Source organism: Notolepis coatsorum, assembly GCF_963971535.1.
Source record: "Notolepis coatsorum genome assembly, chromosome: 2".
In the NCBI taxonomy this organism is placed as follows: Eukaryota; Metazoa; Chordata; class Actinopteri; order Aulopiformes; family Paralepididae; genus Notolepis; species Notolepis coatsorum.
In genome coordinates, this window is record NC_140166.1 from 29060023 (window position 1) to 29087453 (window position 27431).

The 27431-nt window shown below is 41.8% G+C and overlaps 1 protein-coding gene across 1 annotated transcript in view; it reads right to left on the reverse strand.

The window, feature by feature from the left end:
• Window positions 1-20005, reverse strand: part of LOC311222718 (protein NLRC3-like) — a 36210-nt gene extending 16205 nt beyond the window's left edge. Inside the window, exon 1 of the mRNA XM_084307328.1 lies at window positions 19920-20005. The gene's annotated coding sequence lies outside the window, so the exon portion shown is untranslated. The remainder of the gene's footprint in view (window positions 1-19919) is intronic.
• Window positions 20006-27431: the final 7426 nt, after the last annotated feature.

Genomic DNA, 27431 nt, shown 5'->3' on the forward strand with positions numbered 1-27431 from the left:
AGCTGGAGGCTACAGTATAGGGTCCAGCTGCAGCTCCGGAGAATCCTGGCCGTAGCTGGAGGCTACTCGAGTACACACAGACAGTGGAGCTGGTTGCATATAGCGAGCATTTTGACTTGTTGCGTGGTGGCGATGTCTCGCAGATAATACAACTACAAGTATGATTATATAATATATATTTTATTAAAAAAAAATTATAAAATTATTTTTTTTATTTTATTTTTAAATCAAAAACAATAGATATAAATAGTGGTAAATTGTTATTTAAAAATTTGCCCCTAAAAAATATTTTTTTTAGGGGCAAGTGTGCCCCTAGTGAAAAAGCTTAGCGTACAGCCCTGTCATATCTCAGCCCGTGCTGAGTTGTGCGTGCCCATTCTGCGGTCTGTTAATAAAGTTTTCAATCAGACAGATATATGGAAAGGCTTTTATTATAACATTCGTTGCAGTAAAATCATTATGCCTTGTTTAGTCATGCTGCGGTGCGCTGGTAATCACTCGTCGGCCGCGGGGAGCTGTTGTTGTCGTTGAGCTGAGCTCTCGTCAAAATCAATGGAGGACTTCAGGAAAGTAAAAAACGCATAGCGCTTGCCGATTGGTGCCAAGAACAGCAGGGCGGGTGCAAGCGGTGTGACGTAATTGGCAGACTCGACTGTCAATCAAAATTATTCTGTTGCCGGCTGAATGATTGAATGAATGAAAACGTTAACGATTGCAGAATGGGTACAATACAGTACAACTCAATACAACAACAGTGGACTGGAGGATGAAGACCATGAAATAAGAAACCTGTTTATGAGCGGTAAGGTAGACATAATATGCTTTACTGAAACTAAACTTGACTCAACTGTAACAGACCCTGAAATAGAGTTAGAGAACTATACTATAGTCCGTAATGACAGAAACCAGTATGGAGGTGGTGTTTGTATGTACATGCATAAGGACTAGAGCTGCCGCGGTATTGATTATTTCCTTACCGCACAAATTTGCAAAATATTTCCTACCGCCGCGGTTATTACCGCATGCACACAAAAGAATTTAAAAAAAAGTTTGAATGCATTTTTTTTTTTAGTAGTAGTCTACTCTTTATAGCATATAGCCTGCCTCTAGTCTAAATGTCTATTTTTAGAGGATGACTTTGCAGCATGAATATTGTTTGGGATTCGGCAAGCACGCATTAGTTATTGAAAGTGAAACACGGATTCGAAGTTTACCCTCTGGTCGTGCGCCGTTCACTCGGTGTCGCGGGCAGGGGTGGTTACCCCTAACCCCCCCGACCCTTTCTTATTATTATTACTATAAAGTTACTACGTTTTGTGGCATTAACATTATATAGTTATACGTTCAATAACATCAGCGTATTTACCGGACAATAGCAAGGCAAGCAATACTCTATTCATATCTCAGTTCCTTTCTTTGCTCAGAGCGTGCCGAGTTGTCCCATTCTGCGGTCTGTTAATAAAGTTTTCAATCAGACAAGTGTATAGAACGAAGGGCTTTTATTATAACATTCGTTGCAGACAGTAAAATCATTATGTCTCGTTTAGTACTCCTTAGGAGCGATCGTAGTCCACTCCGGCGGAGAGTTAAAGCTAACGTTATTAGTAGAGATGTTCCGATACCATTTTTCCCTTTCCGATCCGATTCCGATACCTAAGCTTTGGGTATCGGCCGATACCGATATTTATCCGATACCAGTGCATAAAAAAAAAATTAAAAAAAAATTATATAAATTATACTTTTTTCTTTTTTTCTTTTTTTTTCAGATACTGTTATACTGTTTTTTAGTAATAACTAGAACGTATGGTATTTATTCAACAACAGGTGATTGTATAGATTTGTATTAGTATCATTAATCAATGAGTATGGGCTGCAGCACTGCAGATATACCCTACTCCAATGATCCACACGGACATTAAACGGTGTTGCACTCGCTACTCAGTGGCTCTGCAGATATACCCTATTCAGTCTGTAAACTAGTGGCAGATAGAACGTTCATGTTGTGGTTTTTGATGCAAAATAAATATTCAACATTCTCTTTTGAAACTCCGCCTCAGACTCTTATCGTTTGGCACTTGCTGTACTTTGCTTGCAGGTCTGCAGCCATTATTGCTGGATTATGTTAATAGCACCAACTTTAGACACGGTAACGTTATCAAGCTAAGCTAACTGACCTAGCTCGCCTTCCCGCATCGACATTAAGATAACGTTAGTAATAGTCAGCTAACGCTAGTCCGTAGCTACTTAACTTAAATACAATTCACCGTGGGTGCATTATTGTTGATAGACGGTCACGGACAGTGTTAGGTCCTGGAGAAAGGACAGGCGATCATCTGATTTGATGTAACGTTAAAAGCGGATGTTGTTCCAACTAGCTATCTTTCCAGCTAATGCTATCATAACACCAGCCAAACATCCCGATTCCCGTCCGAGCTCCCCGTCACACCGCACTGTCGGGGACAATGGAATTTAAGAAAGTGTATCTGCTGTTAAAATGACACAGCATCACACTTTAAAACATGTTCATTTTATAATCCTCACTCTCCGCAGGACTCGGCAGGAGATAAATTACATCATGGGATCGGAGGCTAGAATTTACGTGTACTCGCCGATACCGATACTAGCATTTTAGGCAGTATCGGCGGCATTTCCGATACTAGTATCGGTATCGGAACAACTCTAGTTATTAGCCGTGTTGTGATGATCTGACATTCAGGAAGTAAAAACCTAATACTCGCTTGCCGATTGGTGGTAACACACTGCATGACGCTACAACGTGTGACGCGACTCTCTTCTGACCAATCAGTGGTCTGCAATGTTTCACGTGACTTTTCTGGTACCCAATAGGGTCGCTTGGAACCTCGAGAGAGGAGTAGGGTATATCTGCAGAGCCGCAAGCCCAACGAGGAGGAGGATAATTTATTATTATTATTATAAAAAACAGCGGTGACGCGGTATTCAGCCTACTCTGCGGTGGCCGTGATGTAACAGCGATACCGCGGTAATGCGGTAATCGCGGCAGCTCTAATAAGGACACCAAATTCATTACCCGTACTGACCTTCATCATGAGACAATTGAAACCGTATGGGTGGAAATTCAATTTGAAAGGGCAAAATCTGTTCTAGTCGGCACAATATACAGACCGCCAGATCAAACTGGCTTTTATGATACTCTGGATGTGTGCTTAGCTGGAGCTGAGGATGCTGAAAAGATTCTTATTGGGGATTGGAACACGGATATGTAGGCCTGCCGCGATAAGCAATAAATCGATTAATTGCCGCGATAATTAAAATGAATGCAATGATTTTGACGGCCGCGATTAATTGCTATTTGCGCGTTTGTTTTAATGAGGCGGACCCAGTGCCCCTTGTCAGTCACTGTCCGTGTTGGGAGGCGGGCCGCTGGCTTTACTACAGAGCACAGCACAGGAGCTCCGTGGGGCTAACGTTACCCCTCATTGTGTCTATTCTACTAGCATTAACGTTACTCATACAAACAGAGTAAACACAGTTTTCAATCAATAACAACATTAACAAGACCCTCGTTGTGTCTATTCTGCTAACGCTAACGTTACCTCTCATTGTGTCTATTCTACAAGCGTTAACGTTAGCTAGGCTGTCTATGCTAACGTTAACATTAGGCTAACAAGCTGTAACGTTACCAGTCGCGTCTATTTGCTAACGTTAGCATTAGGTAATAACCGGTTTAAAATGGATGGTGATTACCTCACGTTGTGTCTATTCTACTGGCATTAACGTTACTCATACAAACAATCAATAGCGAGTTATATTGATCACGCTATGTACGATAGCCATGCTAAAACGCTAGCACAACATTAGCACCTAACCTAACAACAAGCCTTAACAAGTCAGCGATCTTTTTGCGAGACTAAACTCTCCGCTCGGTGGCAAATTGTGTTGATGTCGGTTTTGTTTAATCAATAAATGAGGCAGAATACACAGTGACTGTATCCTTTGTTTATTGCACTTGTGCCTGCTGCAAACATAATGATTATGAAATCCTAGAGACGCGTCTCTATTCTGACCAATCAGTGGTCTGCAGTGTTTCACGTGACTTTTCTGGTACCCAAAGTACCTGATAATCACGACAATACTTCCGGTCCGGTCGGTGGGCTTCAAAATAAAAGTCTAAAACACAGGAAAAGACGGAGCGGTGGGCTTCAAAATAAAAGTTTTGGGAAATAAATTTCTCCAAAAAAAAAAAAAATTCTCTAACCGGTCGCAATAATATCGCTTATCGTGATATTTTCGGGGGCAATTAATCGCGCAGCAAAATGTGTTATCGTGGCAGGCCTACGGATATGCAACAAAAAGATGCACCCGTCTTCAAATTAGAGATGTTCCGATACCATTTTTCCCTTTCCGATCCGATTCCGATACCTAAGCTTTGGGTATCGGCCGATACCGATATTTATCCGATACCAGCGCATAAAAAAAAAAGAAATAAAAAATATTATAAATTATATATATATATTTTTTTTTCCGGATACTGTTATACTGTAATAACTAGAAAGTAATGGTATTTATTCAACAACAGGTGATTGTATAGATTTGTATTAGTATCATTAATCAATGAGTATGGGCTACAGCACTGCAGATATACCCTACTCCAATGATCCACACGGACATTAAACGGTGTTGCACTCGCTACTCAGTGGCTCTGCAGATATACCCTATTCAGTCTGTAAGCTAGTGGCAGATAGAACGTTCATGTTGTGATTTTTGATGCAAAATAAATATTCAACATTCTCTTTTGAAACTCCGCCTCAGACTCTTATCCTTTGGCACTTGCTGTACTTTGCTTGCAGGTCTGCAGCCATTATTGCTGGATTATGCACCAACTTTAAACACGGTAACGTTATCAAGCTAAGCTAACTGACCTAGCTCGTCTTCCCGCATTGACATTTGATAACGTTAGTAATAATCAGCTAACGCTAGTCCGTAGCTACTTAACTTAAATACAATTCACCGTGGGTGCATTATTGTTGATAGACGGTCACGGACAGTGTTAGGTCCTGGAGAAAGGACAGGCGATCATCTGATTTGATGTAACGTTAAAGCGGATGTTGTTCCAACTAGCTATCTTTCCAGCTAATGCTATCATAACACCAGCCAAACACATCCCGATTCCCGTCCGAGCTCCCCGTCACACCGCACTGTCGGGGACAATGGAATTTAAGAAAGTGTATCTGCTGTTAAAATGACACAGCATCACACTTTAAAACATGTTCATTTTATAATCCTCACTCTCCGCAGGACTCGGCAGGAGATAAATTACATCATGGGATCGGAGGCTAGAATTTACGTGTACTCGCCGATACCGATACCAGCATTTTAGGCAGTATCGGCGGCATTTCCGATACTGGTATCGGTATCGGAACAACTCTACTTCAAATCCTTCAATAGGTTTTGTGATCTGCACGGCCTCAGCCAGCTAATCACCCAACCCACAAGGGTATGTGAATCAACTCAGACTACCATTGACCTCATCCTGACCTCTGACAAGTCCAAGATCTCCAATAAAGGGGTTATAGCATGTGGGTTAAGTGATCATTATATGATATTCTGTACCCGCAAAAAGCTAAAACTAAAGGCTGGCTGTCACAAAACAGTCACATCTAGAGACCTCAAAACCTACTCTAGCGAGGCCTTTAACCTTGAACTGGAGAGTCTGGACTGGTCAGATGAACTCAATGGTACACTGGTTGAAGAAACTTGGCTTGGCTTCAAAACCAAATTTTCATCAATACTAAACAACATGGCCCCCCTAAGAACCACCAGGGTAAAAAAATCGCGCTGAGCCATGGATGCACACTGAAATACTGACCGCTATGAAAGCCAGAGACAAAATATGCTCAGAGTTTCGTAAAAGTCAGTCAAAGCTTACCAAAAGCACGAGCAGTGAACTCCAAGACCATGTGACTGAACTCAAACTAGAAAGAAACAGACTAAGAAATGACGTAAACTCCATGATCAAAACTGCTAAAAAAGATTTCATCAATGACAAAACCGAGGAAAACAAAAATAAACCACGTGAACTTTGGAAATTACTCAACAATCAACTAGGCTGCAGTAAAAAACTTAAAACCAGGTTCTCAAACATAAACATAAAGACGGACAACACGCTCATCACAGACAAGCTGGATGTAGCCAATTACTTAAACACTTTCTTCACAAACATAGCCACAACACTGGTAAACAAACTACCCTCCCACTCAGGGCAGTATGGGGTAGAACACATAGTAGCATACTACAAGAACCTAGGCGTCCACAAAGACAACTTCAAACTGGAAATGGTAACTACAGATGAGGTACTCAAAAAACTGAGCACCCTCCAACCAAACAAGGCCACTGGCCACGACAACATCCCCTCCAAATTCCTCAGAGACTCAGCAGCAGCCATCACCCCACAGGGCTGTACGCTAAGCTTTTTCACTAGGGGCACACTTGCCCCTAAATGAGAAATTTAGGGGCAAAGAATATTTTTAGGGGCAAATTTTTAAATAACTATTTTACCATTATAGTAGGGCTGGGCGATATGGCCTCTAAATGATATCGCGATATTTTTTGGCCATATCACGATACACGATATATCGCAATATTTTGACATTTCCTCTAAAGCACTTAAAAATGCTTGATTTAACCCTTTGATGCATACAGTCACGCCAATATGATGATTATAATAAGTCCCTGCAACATATGTTTGCATTATTAAACCATGAAGATGCTTTAAAAAATAATTTAATGAAAATGTACTAAGAGTAGTCTACTGACACACTAATAAAAAATGTATTTACATCTAAGACCATTTATATAAAAACTTTTGGGTGCCTTTTTTTTGCACAGTACTGTGTTTTCTATCCACTTTAGCCAAACACGCGTATATATATATATATATATACACACACACACTACTGTGAGAAAATAATAATCACACACACAAAGGGATAATGGCTTATAGCAGACTTAATGATTTTAGAATATTTCAGATAATGAAATTAAATGTTTATATCATCAACTATCCAGTTAGTATTTATACTGTCTGTAACGTTTTGGCTACTTTAAATCATTGAATGTAGAGAGAGCTGTACTGTACCCATTCTGCAATCTGTTAATAAAGTTTTCAATCAATCAGAGCGAGAGAGAGAGAGAGAGAGAGAGGGGGCGAGAACGAATGAGAGAGCCAGCCCCCCCCCCCCCCGGGTTTTGTTCTAGGTTCGCGTTTTGATCGTCTAAGCTGCCGTAGGTGATGACGTCACACTCGAATGTAAACAGGAAGAGTTTAACAGACGGAGATGGAAAGTGGATGATATACAGTAACAGAAACGAATAACCAATAAATATGAAGTTATGTTTAAACTTCTGTTGTCAAGCGTTGTCAATATAACCCACCCCCTTTCCTCCCGAATGGAACTAGTGTTGTGGAGTCCGCTTTGACTGGTGTCCAGGGTTAGCAGCAGCTAACGCTAGTTAGCTTAGCATAATCCTAATGGATACCGTGGATAGCAGCTAACGTTAGCCCATTGCTTGTGTCAATCAAATTGCATGTTATTAAAGGTCCGCGCTGGTCTGTCTAATGAAATTACAACCGCAACATTATGCCCTGGTTGTAGGCTAATGTTTTATCCAATTTGTATGGATTAATTTAGGAGTGAAATGCGAATGAAGGGTTGCAATCACTAATCGCAAGCTTGCCCCCAGATGATATTTTCCACTCGCACCGGCCAGATTAGGGGGCAATTTGCGACGACATGATCGCAGTGTACAGCCCTGACCCCAGTCATCACACATATAATAAACCTCTCCATAAAACAGGGACACGTCCCCAAGGACTTCAAAATTGCGAGAGTAACACCCCTGCACAAAAAGGGCAGCAAATTAGACCCGGGCAACTACCGCCCTGTTTCTATCCTTACATCCATCTCGAAAGTCATGGAAAAAATAGTATACGAACAGATCGAAAAGTACCTTGCGGAAAAAAATCTAATCTACGAATTCCAATCTGGCTTCAGAACATCCCACTCCACTGACGCATGCCTTCTCTATTTAAACGACCACATCAAACAAGAGGTGGACGCGGGCAAATACTGCGGCATGGTCATGCTGGACCTACAAAAGGCCTTCGACACTGTCAATCACACCATTCTGATTGACAAGCTAAAAGCAATTGGTTTTGATAGTTTATCAGTGAGCTGGATACAATCCTACCTGGAGGGGAGGGAACAGATGGTGGAGGTAAACGGTATCCTATCCCCCCCCCCTCACAGTGAGCTGTGGTGTTCCACAAGGAAGCATACTAGGACCACTACTATTCCTAATTTATGCAAATGACATGTCGTCAGCTTGTGACTGCAACTTGTTCCTGTTTGCGGACGACTCAGCCCTGCTGGTCTCTGACAAGAAGAACAAGTTACAGGTTGAAAAAGCCCTCAGCTCGGAACTAGGCAAAATCTGCATATGGCTCGTCGACAACAAACTATCATTACACATGGGTAAAACAGAGTCCATTCTCTTCGGTTCAAATAACAAACTCAGCAAGACAGACGGCTTCTCGGTTACAGTGGGTGACAATATTGTCACAAGGAAAGATGAAATTACCTACCTGGGTTCCATCCTAGAGGCTAATCTTTCCTGTGACAAAATGGCATCCAATGTAATAAAAAAAGTCAACCAACGAACGCGATTCTTGTACCGGATCTCCTCTCTGGTAAACAAGAATACCCTGAAGACTCTAGCAGGAGCACTCATTCAAGGGTACTACGACTATGCTTGCACCTAGGGCTGGGCGATATGACGATATTATATAAATATCGGGTACAGTTCATTAACGATACACTTTTTAAACGTATCGTGGATATCGTGATGTTTTGCCCAAGAGGATTGTGTCGCGACAATCTGGTCCACACGTTGAAACTTTTGAACAGCCCCGCCCCACACACACTACTGCATCAAAGTTACTACTTATGATAACAAAGGCATTCGTTTTGTGGCATTAACGTTATATAGTTACACGTTCAATAATAACATCAGCGTATTTACATAGCAACGTCCGAGGTCGACCTAGATATAGCAAGCATTAGTCGTTCATATCTCAGCCCGTGCTGACTCAGTTGTGCCCATTCTGCGGTCTGTTAATAAAGTTTTCAATCAGACAGATGTATGGAAAGGCTTTTATTATAACATCCGTTGCAGTAAAATCATTATGCCTCCAGTCGTTTAGTCGTCCCGCGGAGCTAAAAGCTAAACGTCGGCCGCGGGGACCTACCATTGTTGTTGTCATTGAGCTCTCCAATGGCGGAAGTAAAAAATTAATACGCGCTTGCCGATTGGTGCTAAGAACAGCAGGGCGGGTGCGAGCGGTGTGACGTAATTGGCAGACTCGACTGTCAATCAAAATGATTCTGTTTGCCGTCTGAATGAATGAAAACGTTATTAACAGATTGCAGCATGGGTACAATACAGTACAGCTCAATACAACAACAGTGGACTGGAGGATTCAGACCAGAGAAAGACTTTAGTCTAGTTTACATCAGGGTCCCCCATCATCATATTTCATATCTAAATCATATAATATCTCATTGCTAAATATATGCAATATATAATCTAATAATCCAATAATCTAAATCTAATATATAATATAAAAATGCTAAATGCATGGGTATTTTATTTTGTCTTTAATGTTAGCTTGCAAACTCAAATACTGTCTTGGTAACAGCGTTTCCGTTAGCCGGTAATTACCGGTATTTGACCGGCAAAATCTGGTGAAGTCTGACATATCTGATCTCTCCGGTCATAATGTCCGGTGAAAATAATTCCCTCTAAACACAATTAGATTATTTGAATTGTATTAAAATAGGCTAAAATTAAATAGCCTATGCGATGAACGAAACAATCATTACATTTGTCGTTGCTTCACCAAGCAGCCGGTCAATGACATCCTGTGTCAGCGAGCTGGCAGCTGATATATTTACGTGAAGCATGGCTTGGCAGGGTGCAGTACTCCAATTCAGCCATTGGCAATTCAGCTGTTGGGTGGGGGCGCTGCTGACACCGCTGCTCTGCTCTGTCTGCTCCTGCTCCATGCTTCACGTAAATATATCAGCTGCCAGCTCGCTGACACAGGATGTCATTGACCGGCTGCTTGGTGAAGCAACGACAAATGTAATGATTGTTTCGTTCATCGCATAGGCTATTTAATTTTAGCCTATTTTAATACAATTCAAATAATCAAATTGTGCTTAGAGGGAATTATTTTCACCGGACATTATGAGCAGCAGCACCAAGTCGTTGGGAGGTGGAGATATACATCACGGCGCAAACCCACGATAATGTTGCCGTCTCTCTGCCAAATTTCTCAGTTCTTCGCTTGATATAATTAATACAAATGTCTAGGCCTGCCACGATAACACATTTTGCTGGGCGATTAATTGCCCCCGAAAATATCGCGATAAGCGATATTATTGCGACCGGTTAGAGAATTTTTTTGAGACATTTATTTCCCAAAACTTTTATTTTGAAGCCCACCGCTCCGTCTTTTCCGGTGTTTAAACTTTTATTTTGAAGCCCACCGACCGGACCGGAAGTATTGTTGCGATTATCCTAGCCGACAACTTGACTCGTCCGGTTGTGTTTTTTAGTTTTAACGTTAGCTACAGATGCAGCTACTACAGGCAATCAACGATGAGGAGGAAGCGTCAAAGCAGTATTATAATAGAATAGCTGTGGTGCGTAGGCACTGCAGCACGACTCGAAAACGACCCGTTATAATAAATTAATTCATGTTTAACTTGTCCCCGTCTCCAGTCCTTTGACTAGCCCCACCCGTTCATTGTAAACAATGATGCATGTAATAGTATTAACGTTATTCTGTGTTATTCTAACGTTACACTACAAATAACGCTACTTGGTTAAAAGGAGCAACACTATTGAGAAATGTAGTTAAGCTATGTGGTGTTGCCCCACGGAGCTCCTGTGCTGTGCTCTGTAGTAAAGCCAGCGGCAGCGGCCCGCCTCCCAACACGGACAGTGACTGACAAGGGGCACTGGTTCCGCCTCATTAAAACAAATAGCAAATAGCAATTAATCGCGTCCGTCAAAATCATTGCATTCATTTAAATTATCGCGGCAATTAATCGATTTATTGCTTATCGCGGCAGGCCTACAAATGTCCAATATAACGGAATTCGTTAGCTCATAAAAATGTGATTATAACAGGCTGCTGTTTATTAAGGTCGGGCAGACTGCCCACCGACACCTCAAGTCGGCAGCAGCACGCAGTCTCGAGGGACTTATTTTATTTGGAATATATTAATGACTGTATATACGCAAAAGTAGTCTAGTTTTAAGTTAAAATATTATAAATGCCTTGATGATGTCATTCTTTATATAGGCCTATCAATTGTTTTTAAGCTCAATAAACTCTGACCGGAATTTATCCCATTTGTCCGGTAGATTGTCCGGTAGATTGAAATCTACCGGACACTCAGACCTGCAAAAAAAAATTCTAACGGAAACCCTGCTTGGTAAGCCTCATAATGAATTGTTTGGGGAAAAAAAGAAAAACATCGTGATGCGTATCGTGTATCGCCGAAAGGTCCGAAAATATCGTGATATCATATTTAGGCCATATCGCCCAGCCCTACTTGCACCTCATGGTACCAAAGCACCTCAAAGGCACTAAAAAACAATTTACAAACATCTCAAAACAAGCTAGTCAGACTACTGCTTGACCTGACTCCTAGAACCCACCTCACCCCTGCCCACTTTGACAACCTAGGATGGCTTAGAGTAGACGACAGAGTACAGCAACTTGCAATGGGCCTGGTCTACAAGATACACTACGCGACCAAGGTACCCATGTACATGTCAAAATACTTCCCAAAGGTCAGTGAATACCACGATCACAACACCAGAGGGAGCTCCACAAATCATGTAAAACCCAGATTCGGCTCAAACAAGGGACTAAACACGTTTCGCAATTATGCCACATCAATGTGGAACGCCCTACCTAAAGCTGTAAAGGAATGTGAATCACTACCCACTTTCAAAAACACTCTAAAAAAACACCTACGTGAGACTGCAATTCGAAACTGGCCCCTACAAATGTCCTAACCTAGTTGTACAGTAAATGACCAAGTAAGGCTTTGTCAGTATTCCAATGTACAGTGTAAAATGTGTGTGTGTCCCCTACCCCAGTGGTTCCCAAAGTCGGGGTCGCGACCCAAAGGTGGGCCGCGAGATGATTTATAAAAAAAAAAAATATATATATATTTTATTTTTTATTTTATTTTTTGTCAGGCCACTGAACTTAGAAGCAGGCCAGGACAGTGTTTCTAGTTGTATTCTAAAATTCTATTCTATTGTATTCTAAAATGTGACTATATGGTTTTATATTAACTTAAAGGGGAACTATTTTACTATTTCTTTCACTATTTGGGCACTTTTACACAATTCCTGTGAGTCTATGGAACACCTCTGTAATATATATATTTTTTTTATTCATTGTTTTGTATTTCTAATCAAGTCCTCAAAAACAGCATTTTTCTACCTCAAGATTTCGATCTGTTTTGAGCCTGGGCTGCAGGTGCCACCTAAACCACTGCGGAGCGTCGTCGTCTATCTCAACATTAACATGCAGCGGTGTCTTTATGACATCACATATAGGCACATTTTCAAACGACTCAGTTCAGTGAGGGTGAATATTGTGAGAGGAGAATTGGAAGAATGCGCCAATATGAGAATTTTGAGACATAGATCATATTAATATAAGTTCACATAGCTAGGAAACAATGCTAAACACTCAAAAAGGCCATTTATAAGATAGTTCCCCTTTAATAAATAAACAAAAACGAAAAATCTACTTATTTCAACGAACATTTCAAACTAAATAACAGATTATGCACATAAAACGCTGAAAACAACCGAAGCAACAATAGTATTTTAATGAGGCTATTATTATTATCATTATTATTTTGCAACAAGTTAGCCCTCTCATAAATAGCACATATAAATGAATAACTAACTTGAACTAACTTAAAAGGATTGAAGTGATATTTGGCTTAAAAAATCGGTCACATGGCAAAAAAAAAATAAATAAAAAGTCTGACGATGTCCATTGGGCCGCGGCTCTCTGACGCCTTATTTTCTGGGCCCTGGCCTGAAAAGTTTGGGAACCCCTGCCCTACCCAACCCCCCCCCCCCCCCCCCCCCACCTCCAATGTACAGCCCCCACCCACCCAACCCCACCCAACCTCCTCCAATGTACAGTTTCTACGTCAAATGTACACTCTTTTTCTGGACACTTTTGTATCACAAACAGTACTGTATTTGCAAATCTGATATGTCATAAATGTATAGATGTAGCAGTACTGTCTATCTGTATGTCATGTATGTCATATATGTTATGATGAATTGAAAATGGGGGACCCTGATGTAAACAAGACGAAAGTCTTTCTCTGGTCTGCATCCCCTTAACAATTGTATGTATTGAGCTGTACTGTACCCATTCTGCAATCTGTTAATAAACTTTTCAATCAATCAATCAATCAAACCAGAAAAAGACTTTCGGCTTTTTTACATAAGGGTCCTCTATTTTCAATTCATCAAAACATTTAGACATACAAATATACAGTAGTTTTATAAAAATGCTATCGATTGATTGATTTAAAACTTTATTAACATATTGCAGAATGGGTACAGTACAGCTCAATACATACAATTGTTAAGGGGATGCAGACCAGAGAAAGACTTTCATCTTGTTTACATCAGGGTCCCCCATTTTCAATTAATCATATAATATCTCATTGCTAAATATATGCAATATATAATCTAATAATCCAATAATCTAAATCTAATATATAATATAAAAATGCTAAATGCATGGGTATTTTATTTTGTCTTTAATGTTAGCTTGCAAACTCAAATACCGTCTTGGTAAGCCTCATAATGAATCGTTTGGGGGAAAAAAGAAAAACATTGTGATGTGTATCGTGTATCACCGAAAGGTCAGAAAATATCGTGATATCATATTTAGGCCATATCGCCCAGATCTTCTTTCCTTGTTGTGACAATATCCGTCACCCACTGTAGGGGGGTTTTTGTTATTTGAACCGAAGAGAATCTTATGTCTGAATACTTTTTTTGTTAAATGGTTTTTCTTGTTGTCGGACCCAGTGGCGGCTCTGCCACTAGGGGCGCAAGGGCGCCGACCCACCTGCTGTTAAATCACAGAAGAAGAAAATAAAACGTTTTAGTTTTTTGTTTTATAGCCCTATAAATAATATAAACATGTTTAAAATGAATAATATTTACTCATTTTAAGTATGTTTGTATTTCCAATGCACAATATAATGTTATTATCTCAAATAAAAAAAACTCGTTTTCCTGAGCAGGAAACTCGTTTTCCTGAGCAGGAAGTGACATCACGCTTTTTTTATTTTTTCGTATTTCTCGGCCCGGGCTAGACGCGATAGCGCTCTGAGTGCGCGTCACAGTTTGATCGCTGTATCCGTCACAGCCAATCAGTGCATAACGCGTTGTGCGTTGAAATATGACTATTATGTTGGAATCCGGGCGCGATTTGAAGCGGTCTAGCCAGTAGCGTCAAGAATTTCTGTAGCCGCATTTCGCGGAGACGCTCTCTGATTGGCCGACGCCAGTATTTTTTTCCGTAGCAGAATTTCACAGAGACGATCTCTGATTGGCCGAATCCAATTTCTAATGTTCCAATTCTAGCTTATTCCAATTCTAGCTTATTCCGGCTAGGTTGGTTCCTGGGTTGGTCCTAGGTTGTTTGTCTCGTGCCGTGACTGCAAGTTCTTTAGACTTAAGCTTAGGCACTCTTTCAAAATTGGTTAAGGTTAGAGTTTGTCTTAGAGCATGGCGATAGAACGCCAGGTAGTTTGCAGTCTGTTCGAGCAGAAATGGACAAAGGAATGAAGTACTTGTGTTGTGTGGGGCTTCTGCTAACAAGCTATATGGCGGATGCAGTCTGGACACAGTGGACAGTGGTCTGGAATACATCAACAGTGGATTATACACTTTATCAAGGCAAGCCCTGGACGTGTCAACTAAACAGTGAGTCTCTCTCTCTCTCTCTGTGGTTAACGTTAACGTTTGTAAATAGTTTTTTTTTTTGGAGCAGTACTGTTAGGCTACTGCTGGCCATTCATGAAGCGAGACATTGCTGATTGTTTATTTATTGTATAACACAAGACTATGACTACCAACTGCCTAGCCAGCCGTGTATCAATCTTGGATGCAATAATAACGTTACCACACTGACTGTGTCGATGGCTCATTGATTTAACTACTGCAGCTCTCTCGGATTGAAAATACGTGGATTATGGCTTGTTCAATATCGTCTATGTTTGAATGAATGAATGAAAACTTTATTAACAGATTGCAGAATGGGTACAATACAGTACGGCTCAATACACACAATTGTTAAGGGGATGCAGACCAGAGAAAGACGTTTGTCTTGTTTACATCAGGGTCCCAGATTTTCGATTCATATCGATAGTTTAATAGCTAGCCTTGGCTCGTTTAACAATATGCAAAATATGTGTACAGCCCTGTACTCATACTGAAGTTATTCTTGGTATATAATAGGTCTGATTGTGTAACGAATCGATTCCACGTCGCACTGTGTGTGAGAGAGAGAAGGAGAGAGGGAGAGAGTCTAGACTATACTTTATTTGACTGGTTGTGTGTTGTTGTAGTAACAGCTGAGCGACTCGTTCATAAGAGCCGATTCATTGCCGTGAGCGTGAGTCGAATCACTCACGTCTTGCCATGAGTCTGTTGCGTGGTACTGTACATGTTTGCAAAACGTTTGGTATAGCGCCCCTAGTGGCGAAGCACCCACCGGCCGCCACCAATAGGGTCCAGCTGCAGACTCGGAGCCTCGGTCCAGATTGGTACTTCCGCCCTGCCACAGGACTATTAGTCCTGTGACAGGGCTATGCGCTGATTGGCGGAAAGTACGGAAGTATCTCGAAGTACGTCTGACGTATCTCGAATTACGTCTGACGTTTCTCTACGTTTAGCGAACATTAAACGTTGTATTCATAAAATAATATAAAATCAGCAGCATGGGGAGGGCCGGGGGGAGGGGAGGTACAGGTAGTAGAAGACATAGAGGTACAGGTCACATAATTATAGTACAGTGGAGAAGTAAAAATAGAATAAAAAGGCAGTGTAAACAATATACAATATTATTAACTCTAATAAGTAGGGATGCCCCGATCGATCGGCCCCCGATCGATATCGGCCGATAATCAGTATAAATATGCGATCGGTGATCGCTGATAATGTTTTATTTTCACCGATCGTCAAACCCGATCTCATTCGCTGTCACTGAGTTCTGTCTCAGACACCGGTGGTGCGGTGTCTGCTCTCGAGTCCAGCCCCTCCCGCACGCATGTAAACACGGGAGGACGGGGTGTCGGCGTCTCCCTGAGCTAATGTTAGCTTAGCTACAGTTACAAAATGACCCAGTCAACTATTCACTTTTAGTTTAATACATGATGAGGCATTGTCTAACCGAACGGTATCTAGCCGACCAGCTACCAATAGCTCCTGACATAAACAAACGCTCCACAAAGTCTAGTAGAGTGTATGATACCTGTTAGCTGTTAGCTGTTAGCTCACGTTACGTTAGCGCAAGCTAGGTCACTGTTCAAAACGAAATGTCCCATTGAACTAAATAATTCACTGAGGCGTTGTATTAACGTTATATATCCGGCTAGCAGTAGCCACAGATAGCTCCTGATATCAATGTCTTATAACACTGATTCGATGTGTATTGGAGCTGAGGGCTTGTGAATGTGATTTAACGTTAAACCAATACTAGGGTCCAGCCTGGGTCGAGCTGCAGCGCCGGAGAATCCTTGCCGTAGCTCGAGGCTCCAGCTGCAGCTCCGGAGAATCCTGGCCGTAGCTGGAGGCTACTAGAGTACACACAGACAGTGGAGCTTGTTGCGTGGTGGCGATATCTCGCAGATAATACAAGTACAAGTCTAATTATATAATATATATTTTATAAAAAAAAAAAAAAAAATTATATATATAAATCAAATTTAATTTCTTTTAATCAAAAACGATCGGTATCGGATCGGTATCGGCCGATATGGCTCACGACGATCGGTGATCGGTATCGGTGGCAGAAAACGTGATCGGGGCATCCCTACTAATAAGCCGTGGGTCTGCATTGTATAGAGCGGATCCCCCGGCCGTATTAAAGCGCTGGAGCGCTTTGCGATGGATCAAACTGTATTAATATAGTAGAAGGCTAGTTGCGCGCTTCTGGCCACCTCCCGCAGTGCGCGCATACACACATACTGTCTGTAGCTATACAGTACGTGCAAAATTAATTGTCAAGAGCCAATCGCACAGGTTGCCTCATCTCATCTGGCTCTGCAAATAGATCTAGAGTCTGAATATCATATATACTGTAGCCTGCTGATGATCTCTCTCGAGTCAAATCCATTCTGAGAACGGAATGCAGTGCCCGCGACAAGGGTCTTGATTGATTGATTGATTGAAAATTGTATTAACAGATCATGCTGGACCTACAAAAGGCCTTTGACACTGTCAATCACTCCATTCTTGATTGAACATTTTATTAACAGATTGCAGAATGGGTACAGTACAGTACAGCTCAATACACACAATTGTTAAGGGGATGCAGACCAGAGAAAGACTTTCGCCTTGGGGGGGGGGGGGGGGGGGGTCGGGTAGGAGGGGTGGGGGACACTGTACAACTGTACAAGCAAAACTGTACATTGGAATATTGACAACCATACTTGGTCATTTACTGTACATTGGAGGGGGTTGGGTTACAACACAGGAGCAGAGTATAAACAACAGTACAGGAATGAGAAACAGTACTGTACTGTTGTTTATACTCTGCTCCTGTGTTGTAACCCAACCCCCTCCAATGTACAGTAAATGACCAAGTATGGTTGTCAATATTCCAATGTACAGTTTTGCTTGTACAGTTGTACAGTGCCCCCCCAACCACCTCCAATGTACAGTCCCCCCCCCCCCCCCCCCCCCCACCTACCCAACCTCCTCCAATGTACAGTTTCTACGTCAAATGTATATACTCTCTTTTCTGGACTCTTTTTGTATCACAAACAATACTGTATTTGCAAATCTGGTATGTCATAAATGTATAGATGTAGCAGTACTGTCTATCTGTATGTCGTGTATGTATGCCTGTGCGATTGGCTCTTGACAATTAATTTTGCATTGATTGATTGATTGAAAAGTTTATTAACAGATTGCAGAATGGGTACAGTACAGTACATCTCAATACATACAATTGTTAAGGGGATGCAGACCAGAGAAAGACTTTCGTCTTGTTTCCACCAGGGTCCCCCATTTTCAATTCATCATAACATATATGACATACATGACATACAGATAGACAGTACTGCTACATCTATACATTTATGACATATCAGATTTGCAAATACAGTACTGTTTGTGATACAAAAGTGTCCAGAAAAGGAGTGTATATACATTTGGCGTAGAAACTGTACATTGGAGGAGGTTGGTGGGGTGGGGTTGGGTGGGTTGGGTGAGGGCTGTACATTGGAGGTGGGGGGGGGGGGGGGGGTTGGGTAGGGGACATACACACATTTTACACTGTACATTGGAATGTACTGTATAGCTACAGACAGTGTGTATGCGCGCACTGCGGGAGGTGGCCAGAAGCGCGCAACTAGCCAACTACTATATTAATACAGTTTGATCCATCGCAAAGCGCTCCAGCGCTTGAATACGGCCGGGGGATCCGCTCTATACAATGCAGACCCCACGGCTTATTAGAGTTAATAATATTGTATATTGTTTACACTGCCTTTTTATTCTATTTTTACTTCTCCACTGTACTATAATTATGTGACCTGTACCTCTATGTCTTCTACTACCTGTACCTCCCCTCCCCCCGGCCCTCCCCATGCTGCTGATTTATATTATTTTATGAATACAACGTTTAATGTTCGCTAAACGTAGAGAAACGTCAGACGTAATTCGAGATACTTCCGTACTTTCCGCCAATCAGCGCATAGCCCTGTCACAGGACTAATAGTCCTGTGGCAGGGCGGAAGTACCAATCTGGACCGAGGCTCCGAGTCTGCAGCTCGACCCTACTCTACTCGCCGCCACTGGTCGGACCGCACTTTGAACTAATTCGGTAGAATGCCCCATCTTTTTTTTTAAAGGCCGCACCCCCTGCCGATTTAAAGTTACAACGTCCCTGGTCGTACTGTATTGTACCCATTCTGCAATCTGTTAATAAAATGTTCAATCAATCAACCCCTGTGCGCATGAATGAATGAATACTTTATTTAACAGATTGCAGAATGGGTACAATACAGTACGGCTCAATATACACACAGAAATACTTTTGTCTTGGCGTTTGTCATTTCATTCAAATTGATTGCTCGCATTTTAGGCGACGGCAGAGAGCATGTTTGACCTCCTCACAGGTGTGTCTTTCACAACGAGGTTACAGACGAGACACAACGCAGTGGGAAAGAAGGAACGACGGAGTAGCAGCAGCAGCAGCAGCAGGGTTGTCTAAAGGCCGTCGTGTCACTATCATCACAGTCACAAGTTCACAACAACATGACAACACACTTGAAGCGTATTAAATAGAAACCCAGAGGGACTTCTTTTTAGTCGTTACAGGACGTTGCAATTAAAAAGGAAAAACAGAAGTGTTGGTTTCCTGGTCTGGAGTAGAAGCTGCCTCGCAGTAGTAGGGTTCACTACACTCGTGTTTGTTCACCGCAATAGCTCCCAATAAAACCACCAGAACTACAATGAACATTGTAGCCGAACTTCTCTGTGAGTTGATGATCGCTTGGAGGGAGAGGAGGACCGCTTACCGTGTTTCTCCCCTGCTGTGTGTCTGTCCTCAAGGCTGAAGAAATACACTCCTCGCGGTCAACTCTTCAAAGACGCTGCCTCAGAGATACAGCTCTAGTTAAAACATCTGACTTCCTGCAACTAGCAAGTGAACTCCAAACTCCTCCTCTTATCTGTTTCCTTTCCTGATCAAATGCGTAATGTTGCCGCTGCATCTTTTACGCACATGTGAAATAATAAGCACGTGTTGTAGGTTGATGCTGCGCCCTTTACGCACATCATGTTAACGTTTTTGTTTATACTCGTGATTAATATGGTCAATATTATATTATGGGTAAGTAGCAAGTGGAAAAGTAGCACTCCCCTCCTTTGTTTGATTTATGAATAATTTCTTATTTCTCATCTCATCTAGTCGGCACAATTTACAGACCGCCAGACCAAAATGGCTTTTATGACGTGTTGGATGCATGCTTAGCTGGAGTTGAGGATACAGAAATGATTCTTATTGGGGATTGGAACACGGATATGCAACAAAAAGATGCACCCGTCTTCAAATCCTACAATAGGTTTTGTGATCTGCACGGCCTCAGCCAACTAATCACACAACCCACACGTGTGTGTGAGTCAACTCAGACTACCATTGACCTCATCCTGACCTCTGACAAGTCCAAGATCGCCAATAAAGGGGTTATAGCATGCGGGTTAAGTGATCATTATATGATATTCTGTACGCGCAAAAAGCTAAAACAAAAGGCTGGCTGTCACAAAACAGTCACATCTAGAGACCTAAAAACCTACTCTAGCGAGGCCTTTAACCTTGAACTGGAAAGTCTGGACTGGTCAGACGAGCTCAATGGTACACTGGTTGAAGAAACATGGCTTGGCTTCAAAACCAAATTTTCAACGATACTAAACAACATGGCCCCAGGGGCGTATTTGGCACGGGGGACATTGGAATGGGTCCCCCCCATTTTTTCAGAATGCAGTTATGTCCCCCCCCCCTTCTGACTACCTGTCCTACTATTATGCAAAGAGGAGTAGATGGGGGTCGCATTCTTGCCCTTATCTAGAGCTAAACCAGCAGCAGTGACGACACCAGCAGTGTGTGTGTGTGGTGCGTTCCTGAAATCAACTGAGAGTGCACTCGCTATTTGCATATCAATAGCGCCGGTCGTCAGGTGTGTTAAATACGACCGGCGCTATTGATATGCAAATAGCGAGTACTTATCTGGGCTTGCACTTAGTAGTTAGGAGCACTTAGGAGTTCAAAAGTGCGTTCATTCTCAGCACTCTGTTATAACGGCGTTCAAAGATGTGCCAGATTTCATATGTATTTCAGCCGAAAACCCAGTTAAAATACACCGTAAACAGGCTTTAAAATTATGTGGAAAACCAACCGATCTGGCAACGCGCCTGTCACCCCCTGCTACGTCATCAGACTCATCACAACAACAGCTGAATCTGCGTCTGCGAGCAGAAGCTGAGCGCTGCGCAGCAGCAGGTCGAGAGCAGCACTCGCTCAGAGTCAGACTCTACCTCTTGACGTCGGTGCTTGGGGATTTAAAATAGTTTAACGTTAAAGTCAGTACTGACTCAGACGGAAACAATCTAACGTTTGTCTGTAAACTTTGTCCACCCGGTTTGAAGAAGCAAGTCCCCACATCGACGCGACCGCGACGACGTCGACAGCAACATTGAGAATATGCAAACGTCCTGTTTTAGTTTTCATAATAAAGACAATTCAAGCAAAGTTGTTCCTCATGTTTTTGAAAATATACTGTAGAGATGAAAGCGTTATGGAAATGCCAGTATTCTGATTGCTGTCTGTGTGGTTCAATATTTAAAAAAAATAATAGTTTGCAGCAACGTATTGAAAAAAGAACTAACAAAATGGGCCGTTCAATATCTCCTTTAAATATGTTCGAAATGTCAAACAGACCTGGGTACCTACAGGCTACAGTCTATCACTACTTTTGGGAATCTAAGTGTTTATCCAGGTTCTGGGGCCAAGTGATTGATTGATTGAACACTTTATTAACATATTGCAGAATGGGTACAGTATAGTACAGCTCAGTCATGAATTGAAAATGGGGGACCCTGATGTAAACAAGACGAAAGTCTTTCTCTGGTCTGCATCCCCTTAACAATTGTATGTATTGAGCTGTACTGTATCAGGGTCCCCCATTTTCAATTAATCAGGACATACATGACATACAGATAGACAGTACTGCTACATCTATACATTTATGACATACCAGATTTGCAAATACAGTACTGTTTGTGATACAAAAAAGATACAAAAAATGCGGTATTGCACCCCTGGTATTTAAAAAAAAATCTAGGTAGAGAGGGGGGGCTGCCATTAAATTTTGAACCCGAGAGTGCTGGTCTGGCTTCATATGACACACATGACATACAGATAGACAGTACTGCTACATCTATACATTTATGACATACCATAGCTTTTGTTGTTGTTGTTGTTGTCATATTCAATGGAAGTATTGTAACATCCTTGTATTGTAAATACATTTCACAATGGGAGCCATCAGAGATGAAAGGCGTTCCTACTGGTGGTTTAGAGGAGGATAATTGTTTTTTGGTCGTTTGAACCCTGGAGATCTCTGAATGCAATGTAATTCTGTATGTATGAGCTCAGTGTGTCGTTTACATGGAGAAATGGCGCCACCGCCTGGGAAAATGCGGTATTGCACCCCTGGTATTAAAAAAATAATCGAGGTAGAGAGGGGGGGGGCCCCCCCTAACCCCCCCCAGCCACGTCACTTGCCACGCCCACAAATCTGTCCCCGGCACACCTGGAGAGAGAGTTACGCCACTGCATGGCCCCCCTAAGAACCACCAGGGTAAAAAATCGCGCTGAGCCGTGGATGCACGCTGAAATACTGACCGCTATGAAAACCAGAGACAAAAAATGCTCTGAGTTTCGTAAAAGTCAGTCAAAGCTTAACATAAGCACGAGCAGTGAACTCCAAGCCCACGTGACTGAACTCAAACTGGAAAGAAACAGACTAAGAAATGATGTAAACTCCATGATCAAAACAGCAAAGAAAAAATTCATCAATGACAAAACCGAGGAAAACAAAAACAAACCGCGTGAACTTTGGAAATTACTCAATAACCAACTAGGCTGCAGTAAAAAACTTAAAACCAGATTCTCAAACATAAACATAAAGACGGACAACACGCTCATCACAGAAAAGCTGGATGTAGCCAATTACTTAAATAGTTTCTTCACAAACATAGCCACAACACTGGTAAACAAACTACCCTCCCACTCAGGGCATTATGGGGTAGAACACATAGTAGCATACTACAAGAACCTAGGGGTCCACAAAGACGACTTCAAACTGGAAATGGTAACAACAGATGAGGTACTCAAAAAACTGAGCGCCCCCTCCAACCCAACAAGGCCACTGGCCATGACAACATCCCCTCCAAATTCCTCAGAGACTCAGCAGCCGCCATCACCCCAGTCATCACACACATAATAAACCTCTCCATAAAACAGGGACACGTCCCCAAGGACTTCAAAATTGCGAGAGTGACCCCTCTGCACAAAAAAGGCAGTAAATTAGACCCAGGCAACTACCGCCCTGTTTCTATCCTTACCTCCATCTCGAAAGTCATGGAAAAAATGACTTTCTGGGGTCGAAAAAGGTCGAAAAATACCTTGCGGAAAAAAATCTAATCTACGAATTCCAATCTGGCTTCAGAACATCCCACTCCACTGACACATGCCTTCTCTATTTAAACGACCACATCAAACAAGAGGTGGACGCGGGCAAATACTGCGGCATGGTCATGCTGGACCTACAAAAGGCCTTCGACACTGTCAATCACACCATTCTGATTGACAAGCTAAAAGCAATTGGTTTTGATAGTCTATCAGTGAGCTGGATGCAATCCTACCTGGAGGGGAGAGAGCAGATGGTGGAGGTAAACGGTACCCTATCCCCCCCCCTCACAGTAAACTGTGGTGTTCCACAAGGAAGCATACTAGGTCCGCTACTGTTCCTAATTTATGCAAATGACATGTCGTCAGCTTGTGACTGCAACTTGTTCCTGTTTGCGGACGACTCAGCCCTGCTGGTCTCTGACAAGAACAAGTTACAGGTTGAAAAAACCCTCAGCTCAGAACTAGGCAAAATCTGCATATGGCTCGCTGATAACAAACTATCATTACACATGGGCAAAACAGAGTCCATTCTCTTCGGTTCAAATAACAAACTCAGCAAGACCGACGGCTTCTCAGTTACAGTGGGTGACAATATTGTCACAAGGAAAGAAGATATTACCTACCTGGGTTCCATCCTAGAGGCAAATCTTTCCTGTGACAAAATGGCATCCAATGTAATAAAAAAAGTCAACCAACGAACACGATTCTTGTACCGGATCTCCTCACTGGTAAACAAGAATACCCTGAAGACTCTAGCAGGAGCACTCATTCAAGGGTACTACGACTATGCTTGCACCTCATGGTACCAAAGCACCTCAAAGGCGCTAAAAACAAAATTACAAACATCTCAAAACAAACTGGTCAGACTACTGCTTGACCTTACTCCTAGAACCCACCTCACCCCTGCCCACTTTGACAACCTAGGATGGCTTAGAGTAGACGACAGAGTACAGCAACTTGCAATGGGCCTGGTCTACAAGATACACTACACGACCAAGGTACCCATGTACATGACAAAATACTTCCCAAAGGTCAGTGAATACCACGATCACAACACCAGAGGGAGCTCCACAAATCATGTTAAACCCAGATTCGGCTCAAACAAGGGACTAAACACGTTTCGCAATTATGCCACATCAATGTGGAACGCCCTACCCAAAGCTGTAAAGGAATGTGAATCACTACCCACTTTCAAAAACACTCTCAAAAAACACCTAAGGGAGACTGCAACTCGAAACTGGCCCCTGTAAATGTCCGAACACAACCCCCTCCAATGTACAGTAAATTACCAAGTATGGTCTTGTCAATAATCCAATGTACAGTGTTGTTTGTACAGTTGTACAGTGTCCCCCACCCACCCCTCCTACCCACCCCCCCCCCCCACCCCACTCCTACCCAACCCCCCCCCCCCCCCCCCCCCCCCCCACTCCTACCCAACCCCCCCCCCCCCCCACCCACCCACCCAACCACCTCCAATGTACAGTCCCCCCCTACCTACCCAATCCAATGTACAGTTTCTACGCCTAATGTATATACTCTTTTCTTTCTGGACTCTTTTTGTATCACAAACAGTACTGTAATTGCAAATCTGGTATGTCATAAATGTATAGATGTAGCAGTACTGTCTATCTGTATGTCATATATGTTACGATGAATTGAAAATGGGGGACCCTGATGTAAACAAGACGAAAGTCTTTCTCTGGTCTGCATCCCCTTAACAATTGTATGTATTGAGCCGTACTGTACTGTACCCATTCTGCAATCTGTTAATAAAGTTTTCATTCATTCATTCATTCATTCATTCATTCATTCATTCATTCATCTTCTCACAAGAAAATGTTTGCAAGAAATATTTGTGGGGAATGGGGATATACAGGTGCAGCTCAATAAATTAGAATATTGTGGAAAGGTATATATTTTGCTGTATTGATGCAGTCATTTGTGCAAAAGGAGCCCCAACCAAGTACTGAGTGAACATACATGAACATACTTTTCAGAAGGCCGACATTTCTATATACAAAAGAAAAATACATCTATTTGAACTTTTGTATTGGTGATACAGACTTTTGGGCTTTCATGAGCTGTAAGACATAATCATCAAAATTAAAACAAATAAAGGCTTGAAATGTTTCACTTTGTGTGTAATGAATCTATAATCTATATGAGAGTTTCGCTTTTTGAATTGAATTACTGAAATAAAAGAACTTTTTCACGATATTCTAATTCATCGAGCTGCACCTGTATCTAGTTTTCTGTTGTTTTGAATTATTTTCCATTTATTGAGTCTTGGCTCCTATTTGGTTTTTATTTATAGTTTTTTTTTTTTTTTTTTTTTTTTTTTTATTATTGCAAAACAAAACTTATTAAAAGTCAGTACTCAACACACAATGTATAATGAAACTTTCAGTAAAGGTGGTTAAAATATATGCAAGTACAGAAACAGGATAAAACAAAAATAGTCAATAATAACATTTTAACCGTATACCGTGTATATCCAGCGAAGTTACAATTATATAAATGTTAGTATATAATATACCCCTAATACCTATTTTCTAAAACCCTACACACATATGCTCCAGCTCAAACCCCCCCCTCCCGGACCCCCTCTTGGATAGTACCTCCATTATCCCTCACTCCTAACCAGACATCACCATTATAGGCTAGCTTTTATTCTCTCCACCACTTCTAACCACATTAACATTTTGGATTCATTGAGCCCCAGAATTCTTGCTGTAGCTATTTCTTGATATATCACATCGAGATATGTAAGAAACCACACTTTCCGGCACATTTTTTCCGGTTGAAACCAACGTGATGCAATCAGTTTTTTAGCTACTGTGATACCCGATAAAACCAATCTTTTTAGTTGTGGGTTCACTGCAAACTCAAAAACATCATTCAATAGCAATACCGCGGGGTGTACAGGTATATTCCAAAATACGAGTATTGATAATTGTTGGGACACATCTTTCCAGAATGCCTTAACTGGTGGGCAGTCCCAATACATGTGCATAAATGTTCCTTCGTCCCCATTTGTACATTGGGAGCATTTGGAGTCTTGTATAAGCCCCATTTTGCACAACCTTATAGGAGTCAAGTATGTCCTGTGAATATAGTTCAGATTGATTTGTTGATGATCCGGGTTCCTTGATGTAAGTCGGACATTTGCCCAGGCTCCTTGCCAATCAAAGTCATTTTCCAGGTCTGGTATATCCCTCCTCCAGACATTGTCTAGTTGAAGGGTTTCGTACGAGGACGTTAGTAATTGATAATAAAAACCTGATACAAAACCTCCCAATGTATCTCTTTCATAGAAAAATTTGTGGTATCTGTGGTGTTCAATTGGTATGTGTAATGGAACACCGTGAGATCTCATACAAAGTCGTAACTGTATGTAAAAAAAACATGTGGACTCGGTGAGGTTAAACTTTATGCATATTTCGACATAACTACAGAGGCCCTTGTTATTAAAAATATCCCCTAATGAGTGTATGCCTCTTTCTTCCCATACAGGGAATCTTATAGGTCGTTTTCCCATTAAGAGAGCATTGTTATTGAATATGGGAGTGTGATTATGCCATACTTGAGGGTTAGGAAATTTCCTTTGTGTTTCCCGCCATGTCCTGATTGCATGGGTTATTATTGGGCCAAATTCTCGCTCACAATGCTTGATTGAAAGTTTAGTGTATGCTATGTCTTTCAATCTCTGTGGGGCTACTATGTTTTCTTCTAATTTTCTCCAAGATACCAAAGCCTCGGGGTCAAACCATATCTTCTTCAATGGTCTTAATGTGAAGGCATTAAAATATTGTAAAAAATCTGGGACTGCCATGCCACC